The sequence below is a fragment of the Bubalus kerabau genome, chromosome 4, assembly GCF_029407905.1.
Source record: "Bubalus kerabau isolate K-KA32 ecotype Philippines breed swamp buffalo chromosome 4, PCC_UOA_SB_1v2, whole genome shotgun sequence".
Classification (NCBI taxonomy): domain Eukaryota; kingdom Metazoa; phylum Chordata; class Mammalia; order Artiodactyla; family Bovidae; genus Bubalus; species Bubalus kerabau.
This window is the reverse complement of record NC_073627.1, coordinates 84540874-84558946: the sequence shown is the minus strand read 5'-3', so window position 1 is coordinate 84558946 and position 18073 is coordinate 84540874. Positions and strand designations below refer to the sequence as shown.

The window sequence follows — 18073 nt, the reverse complement described above, 5'->3', positions numbered from 1 at the left end:
GTAATAAATCAGAGACAATAAGTGTGTACAAATTTTTTATGTGTCCTGATGTTTCAGTTATTTATTGCTCTGTAACAAATGGCCCTAAATTTTCTTGTGTAAATAATAATAATTATTTTACTCAAAAATTTCATCTTGGACAGGAGTCAGTGGAAGCAAATCATGTCATTTCACAAGGTGTCACTTAGACCAGCTCAACTGCTGCAGACTGAAATCACATGAAGACTCTCCTGCTTACACTTTTGTGGTTGATTTTGGTAGTCCGCTCAGATCTCAGCTGAAGCCATCAGTCAGAACATCCACATATGGCTGCTCTGTATCCTCATAGACCGCTAGCTGGTTTCCAGGAGCTACCATTCTGCAAAACCAGGTGGACGCTGCTTATTAGTTATCTCGTGCTGTGTAAATACCTCCAAACTTAGTGGACTGAAACTACAACACATTACCTCGCAGTTTCTTTGGGTCAGGAATCTGAACATATTTTAACAGAGTGTTAAACAGTGCTGTGTGAGAGTGTTTCACAGGTTATAACTCAGGTGTTAACTTGGGTTTTAGCCTTCCTAAGTTTGGGGAAATTAGCCAAGATGGTATGTTCAGGCACTCTCGCCCACGTTTTGCTAATAACGACTAACAGCTGAGCTCGCTTGTAGCACTGTGCATGCGCGTCACAAGGTACTCGCTTGGTCATGGCCTACTTTGTACTGTAGGCCTGTATGCGCTGCACCTGAGAAGCAGCAGCATTACTGCTGCGTCAGGGCTGTGTCTGTTCAGTCATCCGGGAGAGGAGAGACTATAGCGTGTCTACCGCGTCACCCAGGATAGAGGCTGTGCTTGGCTGCCGCGCCAGCCAGGAGAGAATAAATGTGTCTGCAGTTCCTACATCTCCTCGAGTCTCCTTCCAGCCTTAGTTCGTGCCTTGCCTACCCTGGTGTTAGCGCACCGTGTGAACAGCAAGACAATTGGCCTTGGCGTCAGGAACAGGATCAGCAATAAACTAAGGTTTGATTGGACACATTTCGTTCTAAACTTGCTCACTAGGTTGTTGGCAGAATTGTTTCTAATAGGCTGTTGGACTGAAGGCCGTAGTTTCCCACTGGCTGTTGGCCAAAAGTCATCCTCGGTTCTTCAGTATGTGAGCCTCTGCAACTCGGTAACGTGCTCCAGCAATGTGTGCCTGCTGAGCAGGCAGTAGAGAGAAAGTCCAGTAAGAGAGCAATCAATCTTCATTCCCATTATCTCATGACCATTAGGAATTCCTTTCTGAAAATAAGTATGATTATCAGTATCTTAAATATGAAAAAGAGGACATTAGGAAATATTTGAGGATAAAATAGAAGACCTTTTTTAAAAATATATCTATTATTTTTCAGATTCTTTTCCATTATAGGCTATTATAAGATATTGAATAATGTTTTATATATGGTAGTATGTATCTGTTAATACCAAATTTCAAATTTATCCCTCCCCCACTTGTTCCATTTAGTAACCATTAGTTTGTTTTCTATGTCTGTGAATCTATTTCTGTTTTGTAAACAAGTTCATTAGTATGATATTTTTAGATTCCACATATAAGTGATACCATATGATATTCATCTTTGTCTGACTTCACTTACTGTGAAAATCTCTAGGCCTATCTATGTTGCTGCAAACGGCAGTATTTCATTCTTTTCTATGGCTTAGTGATATTCCATGTGAATAATATCATATTTTCTTTATCCATTCATATGTTGATGGACTTTTAGGTTGCTTTCATATCTTGACTATTATAAATAGTGCTATAGTAAACATTGGAGTGCATGTATCTTCTTAAATTAGTTTGCATCTTTTCCAGATATATGCTCACAAGTGGGATTGCTGGATCATATGGCAACTCTATTTTTAAAGCAAACTCCCTACTGTTCTCCACAGTGGCTGTACCAATTTACATTCCGACCAACAGTATAGGAGGGTTCCCTTTTCTCAGCACCTTCTCCAGAATTTATTGTAGACTTTTTAATCATGGCCATTCTGACCAATGTGAGCTGATTCCACATTTTCGTTCTGATTTACATTTTTCTTATAATTAGAGGCATTGAGCAATTTCTCATGTACCTCTTGGCCATCTATATGTCTTTTTTGGAGAAATGTCTGTTTAGATCTTCTGCCTATTTTTGATTAGTTTGTTCTTTTGTTATTGATCGGTATGAGCTGTTTATATATTTTGGAAATTAAGCCCCTATTGGTCACATCATTTGCAAATATTTTCACCCATTCTGTAGATTGTCTTTTGTTTTGTTTATGGTTTCGTTTTGTATACAAAAGCTTGTAAGTTAGAATTGTCTTTTGTTTTGTTTATGGTTTCGTTTTGTATACAAAAGCTTGTAAGTTTGATTATGTCCCGTTTATTTGTGCTTTTATTTCTTTTGCCTTAGGAGACTGACCTATGAAACTATTGGTATGTTTTCTATCAGAGAATGTTTTGCCTATGTTCTCTTATAGGAGTTTTATGGTGTCATGTCTTACACTTAACTCTTTAATGCGTTTTTAGTTTATTTCTATATATGGTGTGTGAACGTGTTCTAACTTCATTGATATATGTGTGGCTGTCCAACTTTCCCAACACCACTTGCTGAAGAGACTGTCTTTTCTCCTTTGTGCATTCTTGTATTCTTTGTAAGAGATTAACTGACCATTACTCTTGTGTGAACATGTTTCTGGGCTCTCTGTTCTGTTCCATTGATCCATATCTTTTGTGTGTGCACCAAGACCATGTTGTTCTCCTTACTATAGCTTTGTAGTATTATCTGCAGTCTGGATGTGTTATGCCTCCAGCTTTGGCTTTTTTCTCTCAGGATTTCTTTGTCAATTTGGGGTCTTCTGTGGTTCCATATACATTTTAGAATTATTTGTTTGAGTTTTGTGAAAAATGTAATGCGTAAATTGATAGAGATTGCATTAAACCTGTAGTTTGCTTTGAGTAGTATGGCCATTTTGACAATGTTAATTTTTCCAATCCAAGAACGTGGATTATCTTTCCATTTATTTGAATCATCTTCAACTTCTTTTATTCATATTTTATAGTTTTCAGCATATGCCTTTCACCTCCTTGGGCAGGTTTATTTCAAAGTATTTTATTTTTCTTATACAATTTTAAGATTTTTTTGTTTTACTTTCTCTTTTTGATATTTTATTGTTTAGTGTAAAGAAATGCACCCAATTTATATATGTTAATCTTGTATCCAGCTACCTTGCTGAATTTACCAATTCCAGTAGCTTTTGTATGGAGACTTTAGGGTTTTCTGTATACAGTATGTCATCTGCATGAAGTTGTACCTCTTTCCTTTCCATTTCAATACCTTTTATTTCTTTTTCTTAAAAAAAAAAAAGTGGAGTATAGTTGCTTTACAATATTGTGTTATTTTCTGCTGTACAGCAAAGTGAATCAACTGTACATATAGCCCCTCTTTTTTGTATTTCCTTCCCACTTACATCACCAAAGAGCAGTGAGTAGAGTTCCCTGTGGTATACAATAGGTTCTCATTAGTTATCTATCTTATACACAGTAGTATGTATATGTCAATCCTAATTTCCCCATTCATCCTGCCTCCTCCTCTCTGTTCCACTTGGTGTCCATATGTCTGTTCTTTATGTCTGTACCTCTGTTTCTGCTTTGCAAATAGGTTCATCACTACCATATTTCTAGATTCCCTATATATATATATATATATAGGGAATCTAGAAAAATACAAAAAATACAAAAAAATACAAAAAAACTTGTTTTTGTATCTTACTCCTCCTCAGTTTCATTTTTTTGCTCTCTCTTTAAAAAAATTCTATATATATATATATATATATATGTTAATATGTGATATTTGTTTTACTCTTTCTGACTTACTTCACTCTATTTGAGTCTCTCAGTCCATGTGTATCTCTGCAAATGGCACGATTTTGTTCCTTTTTATAGCTGAGTAATATTTCATTGCATACATGTGCCACATCTTTATCTGTTCCTCTGTTGATGATCATTCTTATCTGATTGCTGTGGTTAGGACTCCCAATACTATGTTGATTAGGAGTGTTGAGGGTGGGTATTCTTGTCTTGCTCCAGACTTTAGTGGGAAGGCTTTCAGCTTTTTATTGTTGAGTATTATATTGTCTCTGAATTTGTCATAAATAACTTATATTATTATGTATGTTCCCTCTGTACCTTTTTGGTAAGAGTTTTTATCATGACTAAATGTTGAATTTTATCAAATACTTTTTCTGCATCTATTGAGATGATCATGAGTTTCTTTGTCTTTTCTGTTGCTGATGTTGTATATTACATTGATTTGCACATGTTGGGCCATCCTTAAAACCCTGGGATGAATACAACTTGCTTATGGTATATGATCCTTTTTATATATTGTTAGATCTGGTTTGCTAATATTTTGTTAAGGATTTTTGCATCTATATTCATCAAATATAGGTAGTCTCTTTGTCTGGTTTTAGTATCAGGTTCATAGTGGCTTCATAGATTAACTTTGGGAGTTTTCCCTATGGAAGACCCTTTAAATTTGCCAGGTCTAAGGTAAAGAAATGACCGATAAACTTCCTGTCCTTGAAGACCTAATAATCTCACACTTTGTAATGAGAAACACAGATACTAGAATTTTTTTAAAGAGAGAGCAACAAAATGAAACTGAGGAGAAGGAGTAAGATACAAAAACAAAAGTGCAGAAAGATGGAGAAATGTGGAGAGGAGAATCAGCTCTTGAGAGGGTCTTGTTCCACATTATTATCCCTTACTTGGTCAATGCAGCAGATGTTATAGATCCATACAAAACTCATCAATTGTGCTCTTAGCTTTCCCCCCACCAAAAAAAAATCATGGATTGAGATTAACATTCCAGTTTTATGAACTGAGTCTAGAAGCATAAAATACTTTAGTGAATACTAGCTGTAAAGAAAGCTGTGCTACACTGAGGTTTAATATCACCTGCCTACACATCAGTTCAGTTCAGTTCAGTCACTCAGCCATGTCCAACACTTTGCGACCCCATGAATAGCAGCACGCCAGGCCTCCCTGTCCATCACCAACTCCTGGAGTTCACTCAGACTCACGTCCATTGAGTCAGTGATGCCATCCAGCCATCTCATCCTCTGTCGTCCCCTTCTCCCCCTGGCCCCAATCCCTCCCAGCATCAGAGTCTTTCCCAATGAGTCAACTCTTCGCATGAGGTGGCCAAAGTACTGGAGTTTCAGCTTTAGCATCATTCCCTCCAAAGAACTCCCAGGGCTGATCTCCTTCAGAATGGACTGGTTGGATCTCCTTGCAGTGCAAGGGACTCTCAAGAGTCTTCTCCAACACCACAGTTCAAAAGCATCAATTCTCCGGCACTCAGTTTTCTTCACAGTCCAACTCTCACATCCATACATGACCACAGGAAAAGCCATCACCTAACAAACACACACATACATTAACCCAGAATTTGTACTACTAAATCTTTACCTAGGAGAAATTAAAATTTATGTTCATACAAAAAATATGTATATTTATAGATATTTCATTCATAATTGTCTCAAATTGGAAATAATGAAAATGTGCTTCAACTGGTGAATGAACAAACTGTGTAAATTCTTACCATAGAAAAATCATATGGCGATTAGAAGGAGCAAACTGCAATAATTGCATGAACTCAAATGGCGTATTCCCAGGGAAAGAAAGCAGATTCAAATAGCTACATGCTCTCTATCTTGTCTGACTGTATAGTTTGTAGGACCCAGTGCAAAATGGAAATATGGAGCCTATTGTTCACAAATTAGGACTTTCAGTACAATTACAGTAGAGCTGTAAACCAAGCACAGAGCCTTCTAAGTGTGGGGTCCTGTACGACCGTCTTAGTCAGAATCCCTTGAATCTGGCACTGACTATTTCATTTCATTATTATGACATTCTCAAAAGGCACATTTCCAGGGAAAGAAAAAAGATCAGTTGCTGTCAGGGACTAGAGTGAAAGGGAGGAGTTCACTGCAAAGAGCATAAGGGAATTCATGAGGGTGATCAGACTGCCCTCTGTCTTGCTAAGCATGGTGGCTACAAAATTATATGTGTATGTCAAAATTTATAGAACTGGCCACTAAAAAGGGAAATTTTTTTCTATGTGAATAATATAAATCTGACTTTTAAAAACCTGCATATATAAAGAGAGTGTATGTTAACATTTTATTGAATAATTCCAGAGAAATATGCTCATGCTTATGAACATCATACGACTCAAAGAAACAAACTATAATGGAAAGATCAGGGATAATGAGCTGGGTTGAATATCATCTTGGCTTCTTACTAGCAGGATGAAATAACTTCTGTCATTTAACCTCTTCGAGTCACAATTTCATTATCTCTAAAATCAGATGGCAATAAGGATCGTCAAACTTACAGGAGGCTTATAAGGATCAAATAAAATAATACATGTAAAAATATTTTTCAAAACTATCATACTGAAGCATTTTCAAACCAGCAGTGGTAATAAAAGCACAAACTTAATACCATCTTTTTTCCCACAGATTTATTGTGTCATTCATGGTGCACACCACTCATTCAGAAAAGACAATCAATCACAAATTCACCTTAGCAGTGTCCTATAGAGATGTAATTTAATATATAACACATTTGAAACCTGGAGAGAATTACTTGTTTTCACAGTCAGAGGGATACAGTTTTGGGGAAGAATCAATTTTCTACCTGGAGAACTGTATTTCTCGAAGTAGGGAGTATTTTCCTCCATAAGGCTAAAATGAATGTACAAAGCAATATCATTCTTCTCCTTTATTTTTAAATGTCATTGTCTACTTTTGACAGTTTGGGAAGCTTCAAGTAGTATAAATAGTATGACTAAACAATGTGCTAAGTTGCTTCTGTCATGTCCTACTCTGTGACCCCATGGACTATAGGCTGCTAGGCTCCTCTGTCCATGGGATTCTCCAGGCATGAGTACTGGAGTGGGTTGCCATTTCCTTCTCCAGGGGTTCTTCCTGACCCAGGGATTGAACCAGCATTTCTTACATATACTGTATTAGCAGGCAGGGTCTTTACCACTAGGTAAAGGAGAAGGCAATGGCACCCCACTCCAGCACTCTTGCCTGGAAAATCCCATGGACAGGGGAGCCTGGTGGGCCACAGTCCATGGGGTTGCTAAGAGTCAGACACGACTGAGCGACTTCACTCTGACTTTTCACTTTCATGCATTGGAGAAGGAAATGGCAACCCACTCCAGTGTTCTTGCTTGGAGAATCCCAGAGACGGGGGATCCTTGTGGGCTGCCGTCTATTGGGTCACACAGAGTCGGGCACGACGGAAGTGACTTAGCAAAGACTAAACAATAATTGATTATAAATGTATACAAGGATTAAATAGTTAAAATTTGCACAGTTTATACAATTCTTGAGATACTTTTCAAGAAATGTAACTGGATACATAATAACAAATGTAAATACTGCAAATATGCAGCTTAACAATTATTATATGGGAAATTTTCTAACTAGACATATGACTTATATACTTTTAACTTGGAAGAGGAAAAGAGCTGAGTTCTGAGTTGCTTTATGTCCCCTTTGTGCCTGATAATGTAATTTCCATATAGCACCTTATCACACTGCAATATAAGTGGTTTATTTAGTACAAATTGGATAGGGTGCTGACTAGTGTCAAAATACTGTTATAACTCTGTTTTCTTATTAGATATGCAACATTGGTTATGAGACTTAACCTTTGTTGAGTCCCTGTTTTCTGAACAATTCAGTGCCAAGAAAAATACTTGACTTGCAGCAATCTCTGAGTAAATATCAACTACTTTCCCTAACACATCATGATGGACTACTTCACAGAAGTGATAAAATGGTCAAGTATAATAATGGATGTGAAATGTAAAAATACTTTTTTTTTGAATGTAAAGTTCTATTCCCAGATGGAAAGAGAGAAAGACTATTAGCCACTTGAGAAAAAAAGACCTTGACCACTAGCAAAACTTCTGTTACTAACCAGCTAAATTACCTTGGATAAGCTTTATACTATCTCTGGGTTTTTACTATAAAATAAAGTGTTCTAAATTTAGTTCTAATTTCTGAAATATTTGCTCCAATTAAAAAAGCTAAATACACATTTTATATAATGCTATTTGCCTCTATTTGAAAATATATAACTGGACACTTAACTAGAAAATTCAAGATTAGTGAAATATAAAGTGCTTCAAAGATCCCATTTTCAAACATATTCAAATTTTGCTATAGTATACCAACAAATGATTTTGTGGCATTAAACCATTTTGATTCTTTTAGCGTATGATAAAGTAACACAGATTTTGTTATGTTTTAGTTTTAGTAAAAAAAAAAAAAATGCATGGTGATGAAAGAGAAATATACCAAGAAAACTTTGTTGTTGTTGTTGTTGCATATCGGTTTTTTATTTTTTTGTTATTGTTGGTGATATTGACAGTTTGTTCATATGTTTGTTTTTTCATTCTTAAATTTCTGTTGATGTTACAGAATTGGTATTTTTGTCTCAACTATATTATAGAATTCATTAAAGCTGGATCATAGGTTATATATATATTTCAAATCTCCACACCAGCTAGACAGTGTCTTACACTTAGTAGTTGCTTAACAGATATGCATAGGTTTATGGATTCAACTCTGATGTCAGTGCAATTAATCATACTTTTTTGAATATTGATCCATGACTGGGTTCAGATAAAGGACAGGCTAGACAACAAACTCCTTAAATTTCACTGTGGAATTTAAAAACAAACTGCTTCAAATTATTTGAGATTACAATGAGCTATAATCAATTATAGTTATTCATTGTTGGACATCTAGGTCTATTATACAGTCCAGTGTAAGTGTAATTGTCTTATTATAATGATACAAAGAGAACTTCATAGAGATAAGACTAATGCATCTTCCCTAGACAATTACAGTCTTTTGTCCATTAGCCAGAATGAAGTAAGCTCTGTTTCCATCAGTCACAGCTTCTGACTCTGAAAGAGCGAGGGGGAAGGGGAGAACAAGATCTGATGCTCATGAGTAATTCCATTTGTCCCTTCTTTGGCTGGGCTCCAGTACCTAAGAGAAGGAAAAACTCATTGTGAATTGTGTCCTTTGTACTTCGTAATCAATTACACTTTACTGATAATAATGTCTTGCTTTTGCCTGAGACTTAGTGACCAATTACCTTCTATAAGTGATCTTTGCCACATGGAAGCCCTCATTTTGGGTACCTTAATTAACTTTCCAAGGACTTATAATCTGACTTAATCAGTTTATGTGATTCTTTAAAATTGCACAGTCAGTATCATCTCATTTCATTAATTTGGCTTAATTATTACACTTGCTACTTAGAAATTTTAGATTAATGTTAACTGAACCGAGGGACTTGTCTTAGATTCTTTTCACTGTCATTTCAGTTTGTTCATATAATCTTAAATAAAACTTAAATTTGCCCAATGTTAATAAAATGTTCAAACTTCCAATGTCATTAGCATCTAGAGTAGTTATTAAAAACAAGTTGATTTCAGAAAATGCCTTCTACTCATTTATAAATTGTCTTGAGTAACTGATTTTTGATAATAACCATGAATTAAAACAGTGCACAGTGAAATGTGTAAGAACATACTTTTAAGAACAGGCCGTTCACACTTTGGAATATCAGGGCAAAGGCTTTGCTGGCTTATAGTAATACAGATGTCCAGATTGCAGTTCAAGACATAACCTTTATTATGCATAAGTATTTTTTTCTTTGTGAGAAGTAACTTTGCACATAAAATTTTATGCGATTTTCAGGCTTTTTTTGACTACAATAAATCTTTTACTGAATACCCTCTATACTAGGATGGTGAACACAAGTGAGTAAGTCAGAAAATAGTTTGACTTAGCAAATCTGTAAAGTTATTACATGATAAGGAGGAATGTATGTATTCTGTAATCTAGCCTGGATAAGAGAGTGTGATTTGTTCCATCTAAATGATTTGTTTAATCTACATTCTCAGGATGTATTCTGATTTAAACATATTCCCACTTTTTTCTAATCTTTGGGATGTAACCTAGGGAAAGAACATGGACTTGTGTTTTAGATGGTTATTTAAATGCTGCCTCCAATTTCCAGACCTTGATAAGTAATTAAGTCTTTCTGAGCTACAATTACTTCATTTGTAAGAAGAATATATAATATAAATTCCACAGCATTATCGTCAGAAGAGTGATGGCATATGTAATATGCCCAACACAGTACCATGTATATATATATATAGTCAATACCCAATAAATGTCACTTCCTTTAGCTGTGGTTTCTTGTCTATGTCGTTTTGTTGTTCATAGCTCAATCATGTCCACCTCTTTGCAAGCCCACGGACAGCAGTACACCAGGCTCCCCTGTTCTTCACTATCTCCCAGAGTTTGCGCAAACTCATGGCCATTCGGTTGGTGATGCCATCCAACCATCTCATCCTCTGTTGCCCTCTTCTCCTGCCTTCAACCTTTCCCAGCATCAGGGTCTTTTCCAATGAGTTGAACTGTGGTGCTGGGGAAGACTCTTGAGAGTCCCTTGGACAGAGTGGAGATCAAACCAGTCTGTGTCCTAGTTTTACTGATCTATTCACATAATACTATTGTATAAGTTTTGCAAATTATTACAAATTACTTTTGTGCCAGTTGGCTGAAAAAAGTAGGAGTTACCATCCTTATTATTTCTGGAATGATTCTAATCCTTTTAGCTATAAAAATAAAAAGAAATGACTGTTATAATTCTTAGCTGAAAGTATGTCAGACACTTTGAGATGTTCAAGCATCTGTAATCTGGATCTATTAGAAAGATTTTGGTCTTTTTCCCACTTTCCTTTGGCCTTCACTGTACACTTAAAGAATTAGAGTCACTACCAGTTGTAGAAAAATATTAAAAGGGCAAAAACAGTCCTAGCTCTGGAAGCATTCATCCTTCTGACTATTGATAATAGAGTCCCAAATTACCTGACAGTAGGAAGTTGATTTTCTCAATAAGCAGATCAAGCATGTGAGAAGTTTAATGGGAAGTCTCTTAGATTCAGTATTTGAAGAATGGAGAGGAAGAGAAGAGGTGGGAGAGAAGGGAGCAGACCAGGCAAAGGGAGAAGTTGAATAACAATTTATTTCAGTGGGAATATCAGATGACCCCACAGGATTTCCAGCTGTTCCATGGGCTGAGGTGACTGGTTCTTTGTATGCATGTAATGCTCAGTCATTGGATACAAAATATTTGATAAGGGATGTAATCTAGAACAAGGGAGCACTCCTAAGTTGAGGTGGTGGCCCGAGAAGGGTGGGGAACTAGAAACTGTGAACTGTCTTCTGGTAACACTGCCAGCAGCTCAGAAATAAATCCTTGACAATTGAAGGGGGATCAGTGTGGCACACCTTGTTGGCTTTTGAGACTTTTAACTTGTATGATGATTTACTCATTCTCAATCCCTCAATATATGTACATAACAACCTTCAGTCGTTTCTTCTACTTGTCTCTGCTGGCTCATCAGATGAGAATTACCAGACTCCCATGAGTCCTGATTTACTGTCTGCTCAGAGTTTAGGTCTGTTTCATCTCCCAAGAGATAACTGAGTTCTTCATTTTGTGAGAGATGCTAAGTTAGGTTTTGCCCAAAACATTTCAGTAATGCAACTGCCCATGCGTCAACAAAATAACAAAGTAGATTATGCTTCTGTCCTCATATCTGTCTACTAAATGTGTGTGTGGAGAAAGAAAAATTGAAGATAAATCTTTCACCAGGTTGTGTTTATCCATATGAGTAGGTAACAGTTCCAGGTGGCAGATGCAGATACGGTTGTTTTATTCAGTGTGACAGGTAGTTCAAATCTAGTATATATTAGTTCCTAGAGAAGGAGAGTGTTTTCCTTTTCCACAGCAGGATAGATATTGAAATTTTTATCCTTGGCGACAGTTGCTCCTTTGACTCATAGTCATAGGTGTGAATAATAATTATCGATGTATTATCATCCCTTCTGGAATTTTTGCCATTTGCAAGTACCTATTTATTTTCTTTTTCTGTACTCTTTAAACCACAGGAATGGACTCAAAAATAAAACCCCAATCAAAATGGATAAAATAAAGAATTTCCTCATGCATGTGTGATCTGTAAGAACCCTATCTGTGGAAAGGGCTAACAGGTCTCATTAAGGGTGTACACTAGGGAAGATGAGGAAAAAGCAAATAAACGAAAGTGTAACTGGATAACAGAGGTCTGTAGTACCTTTCTAATTTGCCTTCAGTTTTCAAGCACTAGGGGACTACTGTTTTCTTTCCAATTGGCCTGAGAACACTGTAAACAAATAGGATTCTTTCAGTATAGAACAATTTTTTTCTCATTATGTAACAAGGTTTTTTTTTTTTATTATATAATTAGTTCCCATTATAGAACAAGTTCATTTGAATTTTTGTACAAGTCAAAATTTTCTCACATAAATTACGTTTCTGGGGGGAACTGTTCAACTGAACATTTTCTGGATAGTACCCTTTCTCCTTGTAACATCACAACACTGAACTTTGATCGTTTCTCATCCTTATCCTTTATTTTTCTAATCGGTACTATACTGTGAAAATAATGAGAAAACAGAGTGTCTAAGCATAACAATTGGGAGAATACTATATCCAACAAGGATACTCTCTTGTGGGGCTTTTTTAGTTCAGAAAAATACAGTGATCCCTGCAGTGTGGTTTGATATTTGAGGTCCTTGGTGTTTCTTTATCTCATGGTGTCTTTCAGCTTCAAGTTGGATAGGCCATTTGGATCTTTCATAGAAAATATGGCAAGATCATAGAATTTTTCTTTAAAAGTGCCTGATGAACTTTCTAAATCTTGACAAATAATGGAAACAATGTTGCATTGTGCCATATGACAAATCTGTTTCATTATGGAATATTAAAGAAAACTTACTAACTACAAGGAAAATTGTTCAGCTTATGAATGAAACTTCATTCTACATCTTGTGATTGGAGTTTTTTTCCTATTTTTGGCAATTACATTACTGTGCCAGAAATATTTTGTTTTCAGTTCTGTTGGTATCTTCTGATACTCGTCATTTTCTTTTTATGGCTTTTTAATTATTTCATTAATTTCACCTATCAGCATGAAGGATAATGCTCATTCAGAGAACGACATTTCTCCATTTGGCAAATTATTGCTATAGAGGGTATTGTGGGTTTGATGCTGAACTTGATAAAATATCCTATTTAAACATTCAAATTTGAGATTCACATAGTCTTTATATATGAGAACATTTCCTAGTAAGTATCATTTAGGAGGTCTTAACTTACAATATTTTATAGCATCCAGAATTAACAATGAAGAAAATAATTAGGAAGACTGGGATAGAAGAGACTGGTGAGTGTTCAGCTGAAACACAAAGTAGAAATAACTCAATTTATGGCTCTGTGTTGAAATCACGCCTACAAGTCACCATGGGGAGAAATAGAACATGTGCTGCAGATGCATGTGATAACTGATGAAACACTGAATTTATTGTCTGTTTGGAGAGGAGTCACAAATAAAAATTCAAATGTGTTATGCCTGGCAGAGAGGGTGACATCTACAAGTCAATTCAGTGAAACAAAGGACCCTGAAACTCTCCCATTTTTGAATTATCAGGTCAGCTTAATTCCATGGAGACTTGTCATTTCTGTGAGAAATGAAACCCAGCTGATGTTATTGCTAGACACAATCAATTCACTGCATACCATGAAGGCAAAGAACCATATTCTCCAGGGAAGAGATTAGTGGTTTTCTTCTTTTGGAGGAAAAAAAAAAAAAAAAACAATTTCAAAGTGACTTTTTGAGCAGAAAGAAAATGCAAGGGCCTCCCAGGAAAAATAATAGGTTGAACTTAGTAAAGGGGAATGGGATTTACCAGACCCAATGAAAATTCCTGCAGTCACATTTAGGAAGAACTTTGGCCAAAGTGGATGGACAGATGGAGCTATTCCCCCTATGTCCCCTTAAAAAGGAAAGTAAAACAAATACTAATGTGTGACCATTCTTTTCTTAGTTTTGGTAAATAATTAACCAGTTCACAAATAATAGACAAGACTATATGTTATGGATATAACCTCCCTAGGTTGGGAAGATCCCCTGGAGAGAAGGGCATGACAACCCACTCCAGTATTCTAGCCTGGAGAATCATAACTAAACCACGTGAAAGGTATCCTAATTCTTTAGGTACCAGAGACTTCTCCAGAGAATGTAAATGATAGAAAAGAAAACCAACCTGGAAATTACAAGTTCTGAATTTTAAAACACTTAGAGCCTATTTAGAGCCTTTTTTTTTTTTTTTTTTTTGATTAGTCTATTCAAGGTTTTTCAATTTTGTTTTCTTTTCAAAGAATCGGCTTAGTTTTGTCAATCTTTTCTACTATCCTCTTGTATTTTCCATTTTTTCCTACTCTAGTCTTTATTTTTCCTAACTTCTGCTTACTATGGGGTTAATTTGTTCTTGTTTTTCTAGTTCCTTGGGGTGTAAAGTTAGGAGTTCTTTATGCAAGACTTTTTTTTTTTTTTCCCTTGATGTGTGTTATTATAAGCATTCTTGTTAGAACTACTTTTGCTGTTTTAGTATTTTGTGTCTTTTTTTTTTTCATTTCTGTCAAGATTTTTTTTAATCCCCTTTGATTTCTTCTTTGATTCATTGATTGTACAGGAATATATTTTTAATTCTCAATATATTTCTCGATTTTCCAGCCTTCCTCTATTTATTGGTTTCTAGTATCATACCACTGTGATCAGAAAAAGTACTTGATATAATTTATAATTATATTACTGAATTCTAATTATATTACTAATTAATTTACTGAATTTTCTGAGACTTGTCCTGTGGCCTAACATGTGTATCCTAGAAAATGTTCTATGTGTACTTGAGAAGAATATGTATTCTATTGCTGTTGGACATAATATTCTATATATGTCTGTTAGGTACATTTGGTCTCCAGTGTTCAAAGCCACTGTTTTCTTATTGATTCTTGTCTAGGTTATTTATTCAGTGTTGAGAATGGACATTAAAGTGCTCAACTATTTTTGTATTGCTGTTTTCTTCCCTTAAAGTTCTATTAGAATTTGATTTTAATATTTAAGTGCTCTGCTACTGGGTGATAAATAATTAGATTTGTTATATCTTCTTGACAGTTTGACTCTTTTGTCATTATATAATGACCTTCTTTCAGTCTTTTGTCCATATTTAGCTTAAAGTCTATTTTGTTTGTTATAAGTATAGCTATTCCTACTATCTTTTGGTTACCATTTATTTACAAGAAATATTTTTCATTCCTTCACTTTGAGTCTACCTGTGTACTTAAGTCTAAAATAATCCTCTTGTAGACAGTACACAATTCGATCTTGTTTTGTTTTTTGTTCGTTTTTAAATCCATTCAACTGCCTTATGTCTTTTGATTGAATAATTTAGTCCATTTACATTTAAAGTAAGCATTGATAGATAAGAATTTCATGCTGCCATTTAGTTCATTGTTTTCTGATTGTTTTATAAATTCTTTGTTCCATGTTTAATATCTTGCTGCCTTCCTTTCTGATTTGATATCTTTTGGGAGTAGTATGCTTTGACCTCTTTATCGTAATCTTGTGTGCAGCTACTATAGGATTTTGCCTTTGTTACCATGAGGTTTACATAAAATATCTTATATTCATAAAGTCCTGTTTTACACTGATAACAATTAACTTTCATTTTCATTAAGTAAAACCTACCTTCATCCTCAAGTTAATGTTCTTATAAGCATGAAAACCCAATCACTGCTACAGACTCTGAAACACTGTCCCAGGTCCTCAAGAGCTTGACTTTACTATACAACACTATGCCTGTAATCAACAACAGTGTGTTGTAGACTTAAAAATGTAAGAAGGTATATCCCAGGTAAAGTGTTTTTATCACAATAAAATGCTTTTTAAAAATTTAAAAAGAAGAGAGCATGATTCCCCCTGACCCCCTTCTCCCTTTTTCTTTTATAAAAATAAGGTACAATACAGATGACCGAATTATTCACAAGAGCTTCAAGCCTGGAAAGCCAAGAAAGATTCTGTTTTCTAGGTAGAGACAATCTGCTGTCATGTTCTTTGCTGTACAGTAGGTTAATGGTCTATGAATCAACTCGTTAAGGAGCTCTGTTTAATGCTCTTGTTAAATCCAATATCAGTTTTACCCCTCAGCCTCAGGCCTTTTTTTTTTTTTTTTTTTTTGGCTTTTACATTTCACTTGGAAACCTATCTTCAGAGACATGTATGGTATAATGAGTAGTGCCAGTGGAAGCAGGATCATCTCACAGATTCACTGTTATAATCATAATGTTTCCTGAAACACTTAGGGACTGTTTAGTTTAGCGCTGGTCAAGGAACCTCTGTCAATATTTAATCTGTATTGACTGTTGGCTCAATTACAATGCATAAATGCTAATTATATCCATCTTCCCCTGTCAAATGATTACTTCTTGTGACAAAATTCTATTGATACTTTTGTCCTGACCATTCAAAGTTTCAAAAATGCTTGGATTTTTACTTTGATGTACTGTATTAGTTTTCTCATACAATGCATAAAACATTAAGTTATAACAGTTTTACCCTTTGTGAAACAGAGTTAACAGGTCCCATCACAATGTCATGTTACCACATTTGCACTTACTCTGTTTAGCATCATTCTGTAAATGAAAAAAAAAAAACAAAACATCTTTTTTATTGTTGTTGTTTAACATCCATATGAAATGTGACCTGGCAAAATACAACGTTCTTGGAAACATTGTTTTAGCAACAGTAAACTGAATGAACAGTTTCTGCTCTTGGAGTACTAAACACTTTGTCTATGGAAAAACCACCTAAATGTACAGGGAAAATTCTTCCTATTATAAATACAATAACTTGATAATATTACAAGTTTTAAGATAGCAGAATGAGACAGTGATTCTTTTCCTTTCAGTTCAGTCAGTCGCTCAGTCGTGTCCGACTCTTCACGACCCCATGAATCACAGCACGCCAGGCCTCCCTGTCCATCACCAACTCCCGGAGTTCACCCAGACCCACGTCCATCGAGTCAGTGATGCCATCCAGCCATCTCATCCTCAGTCGTCCCCTTCTCCTCCTGCCCCCAATCTCTCCCAGCATCAGAGTCTTTTCCAATGAGTCAACTCTTCACATGAGGTGGCCAAAGTACTGGAGTTTCAGCTTCAGCATCATTCCTTCCAAAGGAATCCCAGGGCTGATCTCCTTCAGAATGGACTGGTTGGATCTCCTTGCAGTCCAAGGGACTCCCAAGAGTCTTCTCCAACACTGCAGTTCAAAAGCATCAATTCTTCAGCACTCAGCCTTCTTCACAGTCCAACTCTCACATCCATACATGACCACAGGAAAAATCATAGCCTTGACTAGACAGAACTTTGTTGGCAAAGTAATGTCTCTGCTTTTGAATATGCTATCTAGTTTGGTCACAACTTTCCTTCCAAGGAATAAGCGTCTTTTAATTTCATGGCTGCAATCACCATCTGCAGTGATTATGCAGCTGCGACCTGCGCATTAAGCGCTGTGGCAGTGGCTGCGACCAGCGCACTAAGCGCGGCTGAGAGGAGCTACCCCACGTCCAAGGTCAGGGGCAGTGGCCGAGAGTTGCAGGCTGTGACGGCGCAGGAACGGCCGAGAAGAGCTACCCAAGTCCAAGGTCAGGGGCGGCGGCCGAGAGGAGATACCCTGCAAACGAGGTCAGGGGTGGTGGCCGGGAGGAGCTACCCCACACCCCCAGGCCCGAGGCCAGAGGCGGTGGCCAGGAGGAGCTACCCTAGGCCCGAGGCCAGGGGTAGCGGCCAGGAGGACCAACCCCACATCCAAGGTGCAGTGACTGCGCGGGCTCAGGAGGGCCTAGAGAAGCTATCCCACGTTGAAGGTCAGGAAGGGCGGCGGTGAGGAGATACCCCTCGTCCAAGGTAAGGAGCAGCAGCTGCACTTTGCTGGAGCAGCAAAGTGAAGAGATACCCCACACCCAAGGTAAGAGAAACCCAATAAGATGGTAGGTGTTGCAAGAGGGCATCAGAGGGAAG

At 36.5% G+C, this 18073-nt stretch overlaps 1 long non-coding RNA gene across 1 annotated transcript in view; it reads left to right on the top strand.

Annotated features, from left to right (window-relative positions):
- The first annotated feature begins 383 nt into the window (after nucleotides 1-383).
- The window catches only part of LOC129649903 (uncharacterized), a 358650-nt gene continuing 340960 nt past the window's right edge, over nucleotides 384-18073 (top strand). Inside the window, exon 1 of the long non-coding RNA XR_008713420.1 lies at nucleotides 384-999. This is a non-coding gene — a long non-coding RNA (uncharacterized LOC129649903). The remainder of the gene's footprint in view (nucleotides 1000-18073) is intronic.